Source organism: Octopus sinensis, unplaced genomic scaffold (assembly GCF_006345805.1).
Source record: "Octopus sinensis unplaced genomic scaffold, ASM634580v1 Contig18911, whole genome shotgun sequence".
Lineage (NCBI taxonomy): Eukaryota > Metazoa > Mollusca > Cephalopoda > Octopoda > Octopodidae > Octopus > Octopus sinensis.
Window position 1 is genome coordinate 358,771 of NW_021836129.1, and position 19,904 is coordinate 378,674.

Consider the following 19,904-nt stretch of genomic DNA (forward strand, 5'->3'; position numbering starts at 1 on the left):
TTAGATATGATAATGTTTTAATTGTATTTGCAAAAAGACCTGATTGTCAGGTTGAGGTTAAAGGAGCTATGTGGGTATATCGAGAGTTGTCCTTGCTTCCAAAGACTATTGGTCATGAAAATGAGATAAAACACTACTCCCTGCAATTGCATTTATTCCAGCTATCTTAATTGAATACTTATTTTACATTTGTATTTTCATCGTAAGCTCATTAATGGCTATTCTCAGTAGATTATGAACTCAATAGGACTAAGATTATGATGAACACATTACTGGACTCACTAATGGCTAAAGTCTATTGCATGGCTTTGATAAATCTTTCTAGATATGATTAAAAAGGTCTCCAGGACCTAATAACTTCCCATTAAAAAATTTACCTCAATTTACAACTGCTTCTGCAAGAAAATTTGACGTGACCTATTTTATCCCAAATAATGAAATATCATTATGATTTGATACCAATAAGATGTATTTCCAATATATTCATATACATAACTTAGCGATAATCGGTTAGGATCCTTAAATAAGATTCTGATCTTTATTTGATTATTCTACTTGGATGATTTTTAGACCCCCTTAAGTGAGGAGGTCCAGTTAAGGCGGTAATCATTTCATGAAAATTGATCGATGTTTGGTTTAGTTTGGTATGACTTTCAAGCACAACTCGAGAACTGAAAATATATGGTCTCACAATGAAATACAGTAATATGACTTATAATTAATTATTGCCAATAAGATGATTTATGAAAACATGTCTATTAGCAAGAGCTGTTGTTTTGTAAATTATCCTACATCAAACAAGATTAAATCGCTAACTTTTGTTAATTGTTTGGTTAACTTTTTTATATTTTTATCTGGAGAAATGAAAACAATCATATCGACAAACAATCTGCTAAGAGTTTGGAAACACTTTTTTTGCACTAAAATAAAGATGAATAGATCTATGTTACATAATGTTGTAATGAAACAGGAGCATTTATTAAGTTTTGAACTAGTTCTACTTGTCTTTATACAATAGTGGAAAAACTTGATTTTTGTTAATTTTGGATCATATGGTTAAAAACCAAATCAAGTTGAAATAAAATACCATCACTACACTGAAAAGTCAAAATCAGGCAAGATGACCATCGACTATTCGTCAGTCTTTTTAAAACTACTCAAAATCTTCCAAGAATGCAAACACAAACCACGTGAAAAGAAATCCAAGCATTAGCGACCTTTTCACACTTTGAAGTTTAATTCCTATAAATTCCGCAAATATGCTAAGTGCAAACAACGAAAGAATGAGATCAATAGTTAATCAACCCCCTAATACTGAACCAATAACTCATTAAAATGGCCCCCTAGGCCAGATGCCTGGGTCGGTGGTTTGGGAAATCCCCAGGTCAACCAGTTTGTTTAATAGTTCATAGATCAAAGGGCAGTTATCAATTTCAAGCTAGTGAGAAGATTCAAAGTTTTTAGAATTTGGAGTCCATTTTCGTGTAATCTGAAAATTATGTCAGATAACCATGAACTCAAAGAAGATCTTAGAACAAGCAATGAAGTTAAAATAGAGTTTCACAACTGAACATTGGAGTAGTATGAGTTAAATTTGACACCTTTTTAGTGAGGAAAGAAAAAATGTGAATATTGTTAATATCAATCAAGTTGCTGTTCATTGAAATGTGCGATGAGACACCTTATTTAGCATTGAAAATTGACTTGATGTCTCCTTGGTAAGTTCGTTTGGGTCTTTCGTTGTTTCTGTGTTGAATTGTTTGTTGGATGCAGAAAAAATGATATGGGAGCCGAAAATTTGAATTTTTATTTCTTAATAATAATTTTTTCAAAAGTGGAGCTAACTCGATGAAGAGGAGACATGATGAGGTGACAGAAAACGAATACTCTGAGGAAGAGGAAAATAATAGCAAGAGGATCACAAAAGGTGACCCTGTTCAGGAAGGCCCAGGAACAGTAAATTGAAAATTTTAATTAATCTAACTTTTAATTCCTTGTTTTAATAATATAATTTTATTAGTTAAAAAATTGACCAATTTGATTTACGGAAACCCGATTGCGAAAAACTAAAGAAGGAATCCTCTCGATATCTTTTTTTTTGATTTTTTAAAGCCATATGAGCACAAGGTGGCACAATGTTCGTCAGTGAGATTCTTCTTCATTATCATTTCGTTAGCAGTTAGGACTTGCTCAAGCTGTAGGTTAAATTTGGCGATTTTCCCTTTCATTGATTCTTCTCAGTTACTATTTGGCCTTGTCTTGTTGGTAAGGCTTTCAAATGTGCACTGTTCTGCATTGATAATATCATTAATATCGTTGATATTCAGATTTGGCAGGGACCAATATATTGTTTGATTGATGCGTTGATTCCATTTAAAATGTCCTTTTTCAACAGTTGTCTTGGAATTCTCCTGGTTGGGACTGGAGGTTCCTTCCGGTTGTACGTATTCGCCCAATTTGGGAACAAAATTTTTCAAAACATTTTCCAAAAATGGAGATTTCAGCCTTCTGGGACTTTTCAGGTAACAGGCCACATACTAGGCTTCCAGCACCTCTAGTTGAAAGAAAGAATAAAAACCCTTAGGTTGGTATAACAGTTATATTCCCAAAAGTGTGATTTTTCATTACGTCATGTATTAATGGATATTTTTAAATTCACCTGGGAATCCACGTTGATTCATTTGGTTTAATGCATACCCTTTTAGAACAATAGTACTTTTCCTATTTCCTTTCCGCAATTAAAAGAAATTAACTGTTCATATTTGGCTGTATAAATATTTAACCAAAAAAGAAAAACTAAAAATCCATTTATTGATTTAAACACAAGAAAAAAATATGAGCAAAGTTTATTTCTATGAAGGTCATCAAATCAGTTTCACGCTAATTATGAACATTGTAAATATTGCCATAAATAGAGAAAAACCAATTATAAAAGTGGAAATTAGAAATTAGTCTCTACATTAATATATTTACTCGAGGAGGATTTATTTTGTCAGTTCATATGTGAAGGGAAATATGAAGGAATGTTCAGCCCATGGATAAACAAATCATACCCTCGGGAGGACACACATTTACAAAAGGAGACCATGAATTCATTAATTATAAAACAGCCGGAATAAAAAAAATTTCATTTTCATGATGTTCAGCCCATGGATAAACAAATCATACCCTCGGGAGGACACACATTTACAAAAGGAGCCCATGAATTCATTAATTATAAAACAGCCGGAATAAAAAAAATTTTCATTTTCATGATGTTCAGCCCATGGATAAACAAATCATACCCTCGGGAGGACACACATTTACAAAAGGAGCCCATGAATTCATTAATTATAAAACAGCCGGAATAAAAAAGATTTTCATTTTCATGATGTTCAGCCCAAGATAAACAAATCATACCCTCGGGAGGACACACATTTACAAAAGGAGCCCATGAATTCATTAATTATAAACAGCCGGAATAAAAAAAAATTTTCATTTTCATGATGTTCAGCCCATGGATAAACAAATCATACCCTCGGGAGGACACACATTTACAAAAGCAGCCCATGAATTCATTAATTATAAAACAGCCGGAATAAAAAAAAATTTTCATTTTCATGATGTTCAGCCCATGGATAATCAAATCATACCCTCGGGAGGACACACATTTACAAAAGGAGACCATGAATTCATTAATTATAAAACAGCCGGAATAAAAAAAATTTTCATTTTCATGATGTTCAGCCCATGGATAAACAAATCATACCCTCGGGAGGACACACATTTACAAAAGGAGCCCATGAATTCATTAATTATAAAACAGCCGGAATAAAAAAAATTTTCATTTTCATGATGTTCAGCCCATGGATAAACAAATCATACCCTCGGGAGGACACACATTTACAAAAGGAGCCCATGAATTCATTAATTATAAAACAGCCGGAATAAAAAAAAATTTCATTTTCATGATGTTCAGCCCATGGATAAACAAATCATACCCTCGGGAGGACACACATTTACAAAAGGAGCCCATGAATTCATTAATTATAAAACAGCCGGAATAAAAAAAAATTTTCATTTTCATGATGTTCAGCCCATGGATAAACAAATCATACCCTCGGGAGGACACACATTTACAAAAGGAGCCCATGAATTCATTAATTATAAAACAGCCGGAATAAAAAAATTTTCATTTTCATGATGTTCAGCCCATGGATAAACAAATCATACCCTCGGGAGGACACACATTTACAAAAGGAGCCCATGAATTCATTAATTATAAAACAGCCGGAATAAAAAAAAAATTTCATTTTCATGATGTTCAGCCCATGGATAAACAAATCATACCCTCGGGAGGACACACATTTACAAAAGGAGCCCATGAATTCATTAATTATAAAACAGCCGGAATAAAAAAGATTTTCATTTTCATGATGTTCAGCCCAAGATAAACAAATCATACCCTCGGGAGGACACACATTTACAAAAGGAGCCCATGAATTCATTAATTATAAAACAGCCGGAATAAAAAAAAATTTTCATTTTCATGATGTTCAGCCCATGGATAAACAAATCATACCCTCGGGAGGACACACATTTACAAAAGCAGCCCATGAATTCATTAATTATAAAACAGCCGGAATAAAAAAAAATTTTCATTTTCATGATGTTCAGCCCATGGATAATCAAATCATACCCTCGGGAGGACACACATTTACAAAAGGAGACCATGAATTCATTAATTATAAAACAGCCGGAATAAAAAAATTTTCATTTTCATGATGTTCAGCCCATGGATAAACAAATCATACCCTCGGGAGGACACACATTTACAAAAGGAGCCCATGAATTCATTAATTATAAAACAGCCGGAATAAAAAAAATTTTCATTTTCATGATGTTCAGCCCATGGATAAACAAATCATACCCTCGGGAGGACACACATTTACAAAAGGAGCCCATGAATTCATTAATTATAAAACAGCCGGAATAAAAAAAATTTCATTTTCATGATGTTCAGCCCATGGATAAACAAATCATACCCTCGGGAGGACACACATTTACAAAAGGAGCCCATGAATTCATTAATTATAAAACAGCCGGAATAAAAAAAAATTTTCATTTTCATGATGTTCAGCCCATGGATAAACAAATCATACCCTCGGGAGGACACACATTTACAAAAGGAGCCCATGAATTCATTAATTATAAAACAGCCGGAATAAAAAAAATTTTCATTTTCATGATGTTCAGCCCAAGATAAACAAATCATACCCTCGGGAGGACACACATTTACAAAAGGAGACCATGAATTCATTAATTATAAAACAGCCGGAATAAAAAAAATTTTCATTTTCATGATGTTCAGCCCATGGATAAACAAATCATACCCTCGGGAGGACACACATTTACAAAAGGAGCCCATGAATTCATTAATTATAAAACAGCCGGAATAAAAAAAATTTTCATTTTCATGATGTTCAGCCCATGGATAAACAAATCATACCCTCGGGAGGACACACATTTACAAAAGGAACCCATGAATTCATTAATTATAAAACAGCCGGAATAAAAAAAAATTTTCATTTTCATGATGTTCAGCCCATGGATAAACAAATCATACCCTCGGGAGGACACACATTTACAAAAGGAGCCCATGAATTCATTAATTATAAAACAGCCGGAATAAAAAAGATTTTCATTTTCATGATGTTCAGCCCATGGATAAACAAATCATACCCTCGGGAGGACACACATTTACAAAAGGAGCCCATGAATTCATTAATTATAAAACAGCCGGAATAAAAAAAATTTTCATTTTCATGATGTTCAGCCCATGGATAAACAAATCATACCCTCGGGAGGACACACATTTACAAAAGCAGCCCATGAATTCATTAATTATAAAACAGCCGGAATAAAAAAAAATTTTCATTTTCATGATGTTCAGCCCATGGATAAACAAATCATACCCTCGGGAGGACACACATTTACAAAAGGAGCCCATGAATTCATTAATTATAAAACAGCCGGAATAAAAAAAAATTCCATTTTCATGATGTTCAGCCCATGGATAAACAAATCATACCCTCGGGAGGACACACATTTACAAAAGCAGCCCATGAATTCATTAATTATAAAACAGCCGGAATAAAAAAAAAATTTCATTTTCATGATGTTCAGCCCATGAATAAACAAATCATACCCTCGGGAGGACACACATTTACAAAAGCAGCCCATGAATTCATTAATTATAAAACAGCCGGAATAAAAAAAAATTTTCATTTTCATGATGTTCAGCCCATGGATAAACAAATCATACCCTCGGGAGGACACACATTTACAAAAGGAGCCCATGAATTCATTAATTATAAAACAGCCGGAATAAAAAAAAAATTTCATTTTCATGATGTTCAGCCCATGGATAAACAAATCATACCCTCGGGAGGACACACATTTACAAAAGCAGCCCATGAATTCATTAATTACAAAACAGCCGGAATAAAAAAAAATTTCATTTTCATGATGTTCAGCCCATGGATAAACAAATCATACCCTCGGGAGGACACATATTTACAACCGTGATCTTTTCATAAAACGAATGGGTCCATTAGACGTTGACGGGGAGATTATCTCTGCCTGGCGTCGATCGAATGCTGGGTTCACCCGTAAACGTGAACTTCTGACGATGCTAGCCTCGTTAGAGGGTCTGGCCTTCAAAAATCAGTTGCAGATGCACCAATCGTAGATGAATCAAAATTAAGATGGTTTAAAAAATACAAAAGGTATACAAAAACGAATATGAAAATGTCAAAATAATAAAAAAGATCAGAGCAACCCTGCCTTGTGCGAACGTTACCCCAATCGATGATGTCACCTTTCTCGGTGGATCCCTGTCCTACACGAAGCTCCAATCCATGCTTTCCGCCAAAGCTGAACACTTCCAAAGACTTTCTACAAATCTCTCTATCTTGTCCTCGCACACTGCCTTTTTCCTCTTGAAGAACAGCATTCACATGCCGAAACTCATTTTCACCCTCAGGAGCAATCCCTGCTTCCTGCATATGGACCTACTCGCCGCATACGACGTAATCCTGAAAAAGACTGCCGAATCCGTCCTCAATGTACACCTCGATGGTCCTGGATGGGCCCAATGCTCGCTCCCATTGAGATTCGGAGGTGCGGGAATCCGCACTGCATCCGATGTGGCACTTCCGGCATATCTATCCTCCCTTTCGATGTGCAACAACCTGGCCTCTGAGATCCTACTCAACTCTTTCGGATCATGCCTGGATGGTGCTTTTTCGGATGGGCTCACTACCTGGGATCGCTCCTTTTCTGAGAGGCCCGAAGATTTCTCCTCCCAACGTGCCTGGGACTCTATCGCATGCCGAGCGCGTGTGTCTGTGCTCTCGGCAACCCTTGATCAACACCGCCTGGCATGCCTTCGTGCGGCATCCGCCCCTCACTCTGGTAGCTGGCTGAATGCTCTTCCTCTCTCCAGCATCGGGACGTGGCTAGACGATGCTGCCATACGCATCGGAGTGGCTCACCGTCTCGGGCTGGATGTTTGTGCAAAACACCGCTGCAGATGCGGTGAGGTCGTTGACGAAAAGGGACTGCACCCACTTTCCTGCAAGAGGAGCGCAGGCAGGGAACACAGACACAAGGCCCTCAATGAAATCGTGAAGGCCGGTCTCGAAATGGCGGGCCATTCGTGCCTCCTCGAACCGGTCGGACTCGATCGGGGAGATGGCAAAAGGCCTGACGGGATGACAATATTCCCGTACTCGTCGGAGAAGGCCCTTGTATGGGATGTCACCGTTGTGGATACCTTTTCGAAATCGAGGATCCATTCTTCTGCGGCAAACCCTTGTTCGGCTGCAAACCACGCCGAAAAGATCAAAATACATAAATATTCTTCGCTCGCGGACCGCTACCGCGTTACGGCAATCGCTCTGGAGACCGCTGGAGTTGCAGGAAAGGAGACTGACTCGTTCCTCAAAGAGGTCGGGCAGTCCATCGGGAGAAGGCTCAAGGACTCGAGAGAGAGCCTCTGGTTCCGCCAGCGCATCGGCCTGGCCATTGTTCGGGGCAACGCACACTGCGTCCTCGCCGCTGGAACTTAACTATTTTCGGTGTTAATTTTCCAAAAAAAAAAAAATAATTGATTGAAAAAAAAAATAAAAAAAAAAAATAAAAAAAAAAATAAAAAAGATTGACTTTGAAGGAATAAAATCAAAATAAATGATACAAATGATAAAATTTCAAATTCTGAAATCAGGAAGTGAAAGTTTATAATGATTTATTCCTTACCAATCAAATTAAATAAGTATGTAGCAAAGTACACATAAAATACCAACAAACTATGCCAACCATGCGTATCAGTGTGTTATAATTTATTGGCCTTACCTTTAAAAATAGATTAACCATAGTGTAATAATTTTAATAAATATGAATTTTATTTATATGTTTGAAAAGATTCTCATGTCAATTCGCTAATCTAACATTCTATTATATCGAGCTCTTTTAGTCATTCCGGCACTGGACATGTGCAAGCCACACGAGCAGGCCGTGCAATTGATCATCCTCTTTCTTTTGTTCATCGTGTGGCATTTTCTGCAGATCTCATCTTCTCTTGCAGTTTCCTGGATGTTCTTTTCATATGTTTTTAGTGAAATTGAATCAAGGAACTTTTCAATCGAAAAACTTTGCAATTTTTTTGCAATTTTCGTTTTTTCGACATAGAATCTATTCATGACGACTCTTTATTTTGTTAGGAATTAACTGCGAGATCAACGGCTAGTGATATTTTTGATTTTTCTGGCTTTTTACGTGACAATCGTATTCACTGGGATAAAGTTGGATCTATTTGTAGATATTAAACGTCAGCTAAATAAAACAACGTTCTAGTTTTGTCAGATTGGTGAAAGAAATAGCAATTATTCTTCCCCAATTGTATGGGGTTTACCAGAATTATCGATGAGTAAAGCAATATCATATGATGCAATAAGACCATCATACCTTTTATAATCAGCAGTAAATATATTTGCCATTTCTGTTGATTTTTATCTTTTTGATCATATTCTGTCTCTATTGCATGTAGATAATGTTTAATAGAATGTGAAGAGAATAATCGCTCAATTAAATATTGCACTTTGTGCGCCTCTACAATGCATTTATTTGTGAAACCTGTCTTACTATACAACTCGTTCTGTTGGGGGATTTCCCCTTCAAAAACTAAAAAACTTAAATCCTTTCACCAAAAGCAACTGCGTATACTATGTGGGGTACAATGGCCCACACGGATCAACAATGGTATACTTTACTGAGAATATTCAGTGCACATTGGAGGCCCGTTGGAGACTGTTTGAGCATGTCCTATGTATAAACCCGACGTCACCCGCAAATCTGAGTATGGAAGAATACTTTACTGCAAGTGGAAAGAAATTTCGGGGGCGTTCGCGTACTAGAGATGTTGAACGCAGACCTCAACTCAATCAACTGCAAGCTCAAAAATGGGGACAATCTGAACATAATGAAGAGTTTAGCATGCAACAGGGAAGGGTGGACAAGGATTATGAAAAAATCGTTTAAGTGCCGCACGTGTGGAAACATAACTACAGTCCGACCCCCAAATGGGGCACCAAGTGCCCCAAAATGCGGGGGTGCCCCAAAAACAGGGGTTTGTTATTTTTTTAAAAATTAAACCATTAATAAACATCAAAAAACATTTTTACTAAAATATTCAGTTATTTTCTTTTTATTTGTAGAGTTTTGTCTGATATTGTTCGTCAATTTCAGCCGAAAATCAAAAAAATCTCGGAGCATACTTGGTGCAACATTAGAAATTTTTTCTTCTAAATTGTTAAGCAGATCTTTTGTTTTTGCTACGACATTTTCACTATTTTCGGTTTCTGAATATGTATCATAAACATTATTGTTCATGTCTTCGCATTCTCCATCAATTGTTTCGTTAACAACTTGATCTAAATGTTCATCTGTTAGACAGTTTTTTGTTGCATAAGAATCACGGTTCCTGTCGATTTTCTTCCAACAATTAACAATACTTTTAGCATCTATTTTCTCCCATCCTTTTGAAATTAGCATCATAACCTGACGCAAATTTAATTTACCAATAGAATGTGTAAAATCGTTTTCGAAATCTTGAAAACATAAAAATTCCATTAAGAAAGAGGAATAATAATCTTTAAAAATCTTGATTATTCCCATATCCAAAGGTTGTAAATAGGGCGTTGTATTTTTCGGCAAAAATAAAAATTCGATGTTCGAACATTCGGCAGTTTTATGGCATCCCGCATTGTCAAGTATTAATAATATTTTTCTGTTGTTTTTGCAAAACGATTCATTTATAAGTGTAAGCCAACTCATAAAAGTCTTTCCAGTCATCCATGCATTTTGAGAAGATGAATACAATAACCCAAAATCTTGAACATCAAAATTTTTTAGACACCGAGGTTTTTTATATTTTCCAATAATCAATGGATTAAGTTTTTCCCCGATTAAACTGCAGCATAGAAGAACAGTGAGTCTTTCTTTCCCTTGTTTATAACCAAAACACGGTTCGCCTTGTTCAACAAATGATTTTTGAGGAGTTCTTTTTATAAAAAGCGCAGTTTCATCACAATTAAATATATTCTCAGGTCCATATTTTAATACTTTCTGGTCATATTTTTCAAAATAATTTTTCACATAAGATAAATCACATGAAGCTTTTTCACCACATATTGACTTGAATTGAAGTTCATGCCGCAATTTAAATCTATCAAGCCACCCATTGGAAGCTTTAAAAGAAGTAAATCCAATTTTTGAAGCTGTAACTAAGGCAATTTTTTTCAAAATAGGGCCTGAAATCGGAATTTTATCTACGCGTAGTCTTTGAAATATTTCAAAGACTTGATCATCAAATTTATCTTTATCGGCTTTAAATGTGTCATATTCCTCAGAAATAGTATTGCCGTGTTGCAAGAAAGGTACAATATTTCGTTTTATTCTTGATATTGTTCCTTTACTTGTGTTGTACTTTTTCATTAGTTGCCTCTCAGATAAATTTTTCTTCAAAATTTCTTTAGCAATCTTCAATTTAGTTTCGTAATCCATAACCACAACAATAAAAATATAAATTGAAAATAAAACAAAAAATAATTAATTTATTATAATTTTATTTTATTTTTAATTCCTTATAAATGATTTTATGGTGCCCCAAAAATTCCATAATTTTTTTATCGATTTTTATTTTTTTTCTGCCAAAATGTACTTTTGGAATAAAGTGCCCCAAATTGCGGGGGTGCCCCAAAATCCGAGGGTGCCCCACCCCTGGGGTCTGCCCCATTTTGGGGTCGGACTGTAGTATGTTCTACGGCAGTTGCAATTAATAATAATACATAAACCAATGAATGCACATTTTCAACAAGTAAAAGAACAGGAATCAACTGATTGTTATTTCTTCTGTATAGTTCTAGTTTTTTCAACCTGAGACATGAGACAGTCACACTATAGTGATTTATTTATTAAATAATAGTTATTTTGGTAACAGGAGAATTGCAGTGGCAATGATTACATATTCCATCAGTTGAAAAGACATAAGGCGATTCGTCCACGCCTGTTATAAGGAAACATTTCTTAGCTTTCATGTGGGAATATGCAAACAAACTTAAAACAATTTTAGAACTAAATTATTTCCCCATAAATGAAAAGAAATATATCATTCTGTGTTAATTAAACTAATCTCTACAAATTATTAAAATTATTAATTAATAATAAATAAATAATAAATATAACCACAAATAGTGAACACAACCCACAATGAAGGACGACGCGGACAGTGCCCTCAACAAGTTCTCAGTTGGGCCACGCTACGTGGACGTGAGGCTAATAGGGCGAGGAGCCTACGGAGTGGTGGTGTTGGTAGAATAGTGAGTAATCCCAGTTCTGCCCTGGACACCCTCACAAACGAGCAGGTGGCAATAAAGAAGATCAGTCCTTTCCAACACAGAGTGTTCTGTCAACGGACATTGAGGGAAATCAAGATCCTCAAACGACTGAGGCACAGAAACGTGTGTGGGTTGTTATATTGCTAGATTATTCGAATGTTGGACATTATCAGACCCCACAACAGCCACCACTTTAGCATGTCATTCACATTTCTCATTTCTTTAGATATATTGTTCAGGAATTGATGGAAATTGACTTAAGTAAGCTGATTAAGTCAAACAAACTTAATCCTGATCATATTAAATACTTTCTTTATCAAATTTTGTGTGGATTGAAATATATTCATTCGCAAATGTCATCCACAGGGATTTAAAGCCATCAAACATTATTATTAACTCAGATTGTGAACTCAAGGTACTACACCACATCGTCTTTGTAAATTAAATATTTTATTTACATTTAAATTATTATTAAATATGTGTTATTAATTTAATAGATATGTGATTTTGGACTTTCTCGAGTGGCCAGTCCGGATAAGGACTATTCGGGGTCTCTCACTGAATATGTGGCCACCCGTTGGTACAGAGCCCCTGAAATCATGCTAAACTCCCGGACATATTCCAAATCAAGTATATACTATTATATACTATTAAAGTCGACTTGTGGTCCGTCGGGTGTATATTTGCAGAGATGTTGATAGGCCGGGCACTCTTCCCTGGTCGTGACTGTACTGCTGGTTGTGTCATTGTAGATCTCGACCAGCTGAGTCTCATTTTTAAAGTCATTGGGACTCCTACTGTCGACGAACTGAGCTATATTGGAAATAAAATGGTTTATTTATTTAAATTAATTATAATAAAACATATTTATTTAATTAATGATAATAGGCTAAAAAATTTGTACTAAATCTCCCGCCATACCCACGTGTTGTGTTTGGAGAATATTTCATGTTGGAGGACGAGGAGGGTATTTCTTAATGTTTACTGGAGGGGTTGAAATGTTGCGTAATCTCCTCCTCTTTAACCCAGATGAACGAATTAAGGTCGGGGAGGCTCTGTCTCTTCCCTATCTGTCATTTTATCACGACGAGACGTTGGAGGTTGTATATTCTGGTCAATTTAGCCTGTGGCTGACAGTCCCTTCACTTTTGATACTGACCCTGACATTATGGATAGGCACGAACTGAAAAGAATGCTTTATGAGGAAGCCCTTAATTTTCCGAATATTAGAGCAGATTAAATTTAATTTAATAAAATTATAAATTAATTATAAAATAAATACTTAATTGGTAAAGCAATTAAGGAATAGATATGAATTTCCAAATAAGATTATAATAAAATGAGTGTTTCAGTGGTGTGTGACAATGGAACTGGGGTATAGAATGATATATATAAAAGTATGTAAAATGTGGGTACAACACGGAGAACATCCCTCGACACGTATTCCCAGCAGTAGTAGGATTCCCAGTAATCCGAGCAGACGTGAAGCAGGACAGTAGAGTGCGAATAAAAGTAAGAGTGTGTGTGAGTGAAGGACGTGATGGTGGGGTGGGAGGCAGCGGACAACCGTGCATACCTGTCTCTGAAGTACCCAATGGAGAACGGGATAATCCGTGACTGGGAGTGCATGACCCACCTGTATGACTACACATTCGGAGTGGACTGCCTCAACCTGGAGTGCAAGGACACACGGATAATGCTGACGGAACCCCCCAGCAACCCCCTGAAGAACAGAGAGAAGATGGCGGAGGTACTCCCCGCTGACCACCCCAGCTCATGTTCGACAAGTACAACTTCCACAGTATATATGTGGCCATTCAGGCAGTGCTCACTTTGTACGCGCAGGGTAAGGAGGTGTGTGATTGCAGGACTGTTTACTGGGATTGTGTTGGACGCAGGTGATGGAGTGAGTCACGTCTGTCCTGTCTATGAAGGGTGTTCTATTCCCAGTGCCATTATGAGACTCAACCTGGCTGGGAGGGATGTCAGTTCTCGTCTCCTCAAGGTTGGGGGGTCCCCTCACTCTAGCTCGTCCAACTCAGAGGATACAACCTCAACAGTCATGCCGACTTGCAGACTGTTGGAGAAATGAAGGAACAGTTGTGCTACGTCGCCTATGACATTGCCAAAGAACAGAAACTGGCCACCGACACTACTTTTGTCAGAGATAGCTACACGGTTGGCCTCTCTCCTCACTCACAGTTGCCTGATGGAAGGACTATCTCCATCGAGGAGGAACGCTTTATGGCTCCTGAGATCCTCTTCCATCCTCAACTCGTCGATATTGAACAGGGCGGAGTCCATTCCTTATGCTTCCAGTCCATCAATGTACAGAATGTTCTCGAATGTTCTAGAAATGTGACATCGACGTCAGGACCAGTCTTCTTAAGGAAATCAACCTATCCGGAGGCACTACCATGCTCCCCGGATTCCCCTCTCGCCTAGAAAGGGAAATTAAACGTCTCCACTCTGAGAAAGTGGGCACTGCCAATGTTGAGTTGTCTTGTCATTGGCAGAAGACCCCCATTAACATTAAGGACCCCCCTTATAGGAAGAACTTGGTCTTCCAGGGGGCCGCAGTCCTGGCCGGGGTCATTCAGAACAATGACTCCGCCTGGGTCACCCAACAGGAGTATAGAGAGCAGGGAGTCAGGTGTATGGCTAAACTTAAATAAGATTAATTTAATTTAAATCAGGAATATTTTAATTGGTTTTAATATAATAAAATAATTAAATATTCTGGTGATGTTAGACGAGTCTTTTACTATTGGTGAACAGGCCAGCAGAACGCACTAGCATCCATCAAAAACCTGTTTCAAGTACAACTAGTGAGTCATGTCACAGGACCCCAAACAATTAGACCGACTGGACCAAATAAAACTAAGAAATTCACAAAATCTTGTATTTATATAAATAATGCAGAAAAATGCGGAATCAAACCTAAGAAAGTTTATTGAATGTTATGTCAGTGATATTCGAACTGCCATTGATTTGTTAGAGACATCAAAGTCCAGTTATAACCAAGTCCTCGACTGGTTGTCCTCCCTTCCCTAAAGACCAGCATGAACTCCATTGGGGAACAAGTCAAGGATTCTGTCCTCACATCCCCCGCCTTTGATAAACTTGCCCAGGAGAACATTGAGTATGAAAAGGTCACTTTTCGCCACAACGACCTCCTAGTTAAAGTCAGCACTGTCCAATGCAGAAATCATCAACAAGGCCTCCTCCATGTTTGAAAATGCCCGCCAATTTATTAAAGCAGAGAACTTTCTGAGCGCACACGCAATGTAATTATTCCATTCTTTCTGGAACGTTCTGGAACATTCTAGAATGTTCTGGAATGTTATTGTGGTTATTTAGATTGATGGAATTGGAGCAATGTGGGCTCAATCTGGTGTCTGAGGGGGAGCTTGATGGGAGGATCCTCACGTTCTTTGAAGACCTGGACAATATTGTGGAGGAACTGTTTGGAAGTCTGACAGTAGTGATTCGAAGACTGGTCCTCCACCTGAGGAGGTCTCCCTCTTCTGTGGTGACAGCAATCCGCATAATCGAACGAGAGTGCAAGTATGTGTTTATATTAATAGCAGAATTGATGCCAGTTTTGAGGAACTGTTCGAAAGGACAAACTTTAGACCAAAAGGACGCCCAAAATGCCTGAGAAAACGTTTTTTCTCACTGATTGGTGAAAACATTGTGGAACGAGTGGAAGGGTGTCAAGTGGAGGACAGAGGGGAGGAGACGTGGATCCTAAAATACCTGGAGAGTGTGGTGGAGGTGACGAAGGCGGACCTGTCTGTGATAGGAGTATATATAGTGGATAACCAGGCGTACAGTGAGGAATGTTTTCCCCGTGAGTACAACATGTTGAGTGAATACAGTGAGTGCTACCACAGGGTGGTGAGTGAGCGAGTATGTGTTGAGAATGAGGAGTAGTTGGAGTACTTGGTGAGTGAGGCAGAGGGCAATCAGATGCTGTCCTTGATTAATTGGTTGGACAAGGCAGTGTGAGTGAGTGAGTATATATAGCAGATGTGGGTGTTTCTTCGTGGATATAAAGGTGGGGTATGACTTTGGAGTGTGTGGGCCATTGGTGAGTGAGGAGGTGATGGAGGGACTGATGAGCAGATTCCTGGCCCACTACTCGGAGGAATTGGGGTGGTGTATGAGGAAGGGACTGGAACAGGACAGGGCGGACTGGCATTCGAGGACAGAGCCCGAGACCAATTCGAGTGATAAATATTTGACTTGTCTGTACATGTCAGTGGTGGGGATGCACGAACAACGATTGAGAGTGATAAGGCAAGTGGAGGGGTATCCTCTCCTGGGAAGGGCAATGGAAGTGTCCCTCCACTCCCTCATCTCCTTCCTCCCCCACTACAGACGTACTCCTCCTATATATAGTAGACGAGCTGACGTGTGTAATCCAACAACACGGGCAGGACAGGAGTGTGCCTCCCCTCTTCACCCACTACATGATTGCCAACTCCAATAACCTCCTCTACATGTCCTCTGCCCTCACCAGGCTCATTACTGGAGTGGACGTGCAGGTGTTTGAGAGTGCCTGTCAGTGTCTGTCCAGTCTGTGGTAGGCACTGTGCTAATGGACAGTCTACAGGCACTCTTCGACGAAGTGGTCCTCGATTTGGCCAAACTATGTCGCCAGTTGGCCACCCACAGTGTGACCGACATCATTTGTGTCACCATCGAGGACTACTGGCAGCACTACTCCAAACTCTGTCACCCCACTCCCCTCCTCCACAGACTCAGAGACCACCTCCTGTTGGCCTATGTGGACGCACTGTACACACACACTCACATCCCTCAGCAAACTCAATTGGAAGAGGGCAGTAGTCCATGTCCACAAGTTGGAGACGTTGTTTGGGCGGCTGGCCGACAGTCCCCTCCCTCCCCCTTCTTTCCACTTTTTGGATGACATGCTCAGACTGTTAAAGCAGGAGGACAGGTCGATGATGTTCATTGAGATCACAGTTGTGTCCTGTCTTATGTTGTAGGAGTTTATTGACAAGTACGACCAGATCACCCCGAAACAGGTCGTGTCCATTGTCGCATTCGAGATGACTTTAGAAAGGCTGCTGTCAGGGATGTCCTCAGAGACACCTTCAGTCAAGACTTTCTTCACAAGACTAAGCCTGTCTCCGGATTCTTCTCCTTACTCCCTTGACTATTTAATGCACTTTTTGATGTTTTTTGGGGTTTGAAATATTAAATGTTAAATTGATGGGGTTAAACGAGTTGTTCTTTTTAAAATAATGAGTAATAATTAAATACATTATTGGTTGTGGGTCACTCTTGTGTGCTTGTTGGGTGTTGTTAAAAAATCAAAGGGAGATGCAATTTAATGGAGATTAGAGGTATGAATAATTACAAATATATTTTATATTTATTCTAGTCATTATTTAGTTTTTTATTTAATTATTATTTGTTAATTTCAACAATATTTAATGTTGTAATTATACATCTTGATGAATAAACAGTCAAATATCCACAAATTTGAATTTGCTTTATTTAAATATATATATTATTATTTTAATATATTCCAGGTCGGTCTACCATTTAAAACTAACTGATTGAGCATACTATTACGTTATTCTTGTTGTATGGTTATACCACCTCGTTTGACTGTTTTGTAGGGCATCGGAAAGTCTGGGAAATCCAAATCCAAGCCAATTTCTCGGTCAGTGAGAGCCGGCTGATTGTACTCCTCCATTAGTCCACTATTTAGTTCCCGTTGGGAAGATCCACAACATGATGAAGGCACAATGTCCTGGAAAACTCGTGTGGGAGTCACTGCCGCTGTGTATGCGTGTGCTGTGCTCGAGTATTTGGCTGCTGAAGTACTGGAGTTGGCGGGAAATGCGACGAAGGAGATGAAGGCCAGACGGGTGACTCCGAGACATCTTCTTTTGGCCATTCGGGGGGACGAGGAGTTGGATATTCTCATCAAGGCTACTATTTCCGGGGAGGGGTCATGCCACAAGTCCACCGGTTTGTTATTCCCCAAGAGAAGCCACTTATGGAGTAATTTGATTTATCACTTTGGACTTTTTGTTTCCACTTTTGTTTAATTTGTTTTATCATCACAATTTAATCAATACAAAGTAATTAAGACATCTCCATTTTTATTGTTCATTACGTTGACTAGTGAGCACTTGATATATTCTGTTTTGCTTTTGTACGATATTGAGGCACTGGTTTTTTACTTGGGTTTAGGTTGTCAAACATACTTTTTGTAATTTAGATAAGGTGAGTAGTGCCCCTACGTTTTTGTTTCTATGCGGTTTTTTAATGATTCAAAAGTGTATGATACCAATAAAGCCTATATTTCTATGTTGATTTTTAAGGAATTATTTACAGTCTCGACTTTTTCGATTTTTATATTATCTACAGTTCCCGACAAAAAAAAGATTTGTTATAAATCTACTTATTTCTTAAAAAAATTGTTTTTTTATTTTTAAAATTGAATTTTACTTGAAAATTTTAATTTTCCTAAACATAATTAATTGAAATTTATAAGTTGATATCCACCCAAGAGCCTCAAAAACTTCAAAACTTTTTTTCATGGACATAACAAGATTTTCTGATAATTTTTACGTATTGATTTCCAGATTGCGAATAAATAATTTTTTTAATTTTTGAATGGATTTTGAAATAATTTACTCTTCATTATCGTCCAAACATGCTCTACTGAATTTTTTTATACATGATAATATTTTCGTTCTTATGGAGGCAACTTGTATAAAGATAACTGATAGAATCGACGCGAGTCGAAAATCTTCCAGAAGTCTAAAATAAACTCAATTATTAACCGTCTCTATTAACATAGCAGTCCCATCCACTATCCTATAGTCCCTTGTAACAATATTTGAGATTTTCTTCCCCAATAAACTTAACTAAGAAATCATTAACTTGACTAAACTTACCGAAATAGACCCCAAACAACGATTTCAGTTCAATGCATAACAAAGATAGTTTATCTACAAAAAATAAATCAATTGAAGCATTTCCTTTTTGATTTTAACGTCAAAGTTACATGTCCAGTTAATGTCGCCTAAAAATATCTCTTTTGAACTAAATTTTATTTTCAAAAGAAAATTCATCGAATAAACAATAAATCTCGAAAGTTGTTCTACAAGTTTATTCTTTAAACTTTCTCACTAAAACAACTCTCTGATTATGTGCATCGATAGTTGGATAAATTTTTTTTAATGTTCACATCGTACATTTTACTTGGAACAAAAAATTAATTTCATACAAGTTCAGTACAGTACGACCCCGGTTTGGGGCAGCATTTTTATCATAGTGCCCCAAAAAGCGGGGGTGCCCCAAAATGCGAGGGTAAAGATTTTTGCTTTTATTTTCTCCTCAATAGATTTTTTATGCTTTTAGACTATAAATTAAATTATTTAATATTAATAAAAATTCTAACATAGTCTTTCTTAATAAATTTAAAAATTTATAATAAATCCAACAAAAAATACTATTAAAAGTAATCAGTAATTTTCTCACCGAATTTGGTTTTTTCAGTTCTCCTGATAGGTTTTTTCTAAATTCGTAGTAGATTTCAAAATTGGTGGACATGTACTGAAAATATTATCTTCTAGAGAATTCACGATGTTTATGATTTCTTTAATTGATGATTTTTTAGATTCATATCCATCATAAGTAATTTTGTCCTCAATAATATCTGTCGAATCCATTGAAATAACATCTGAAATCACGTCATCTATTAATTCTTCGTCCAACTGTACATTATCCGAAATTTTTGATCTGTTTTCATTTATTTTCTGCCAGCAATTAATTATCGTTGTCTCTGACATCATTTTCCATGCCTCCCGACAACTGTAATGACTTGTCTAAGATTGACATTATTCAAATTCAAATCAGAAAGCTGTTCTTTTTCAAATATAAGAGTAAAATCAATCAGTTTATTGAAATAGAGGGACT

General features: G+C 37.3%; 1 long non-coding RNA gene and 1 pseudogene across 1 annotated transcript; both read left to right on the top strand.

Annotated features, from left to right (window-relative positions):
- Positions 1–1,665: 1,665 nt before the first annotated feature.
- On the top strand, positions 1,666–13,030 carry LOC115231861 (annotated as a pseudogene).
- Positions 13,031–17,240: 4,210 nt separating this feature from the next.
- Positions 17,241–17,641, top strand: LOC115231850. Its single transcript, XR_003883555.1, has 3 exons — positions 17,241–17,311; positions 17,501–17,560; positions 17,591–17,641. It is a non-coding gene; the product is annotated as an uncharacterized LOC115231850 (long non-coding RNA).
- Positions 17,642–19,904: the final 2,263 nt, after the last annotated feature.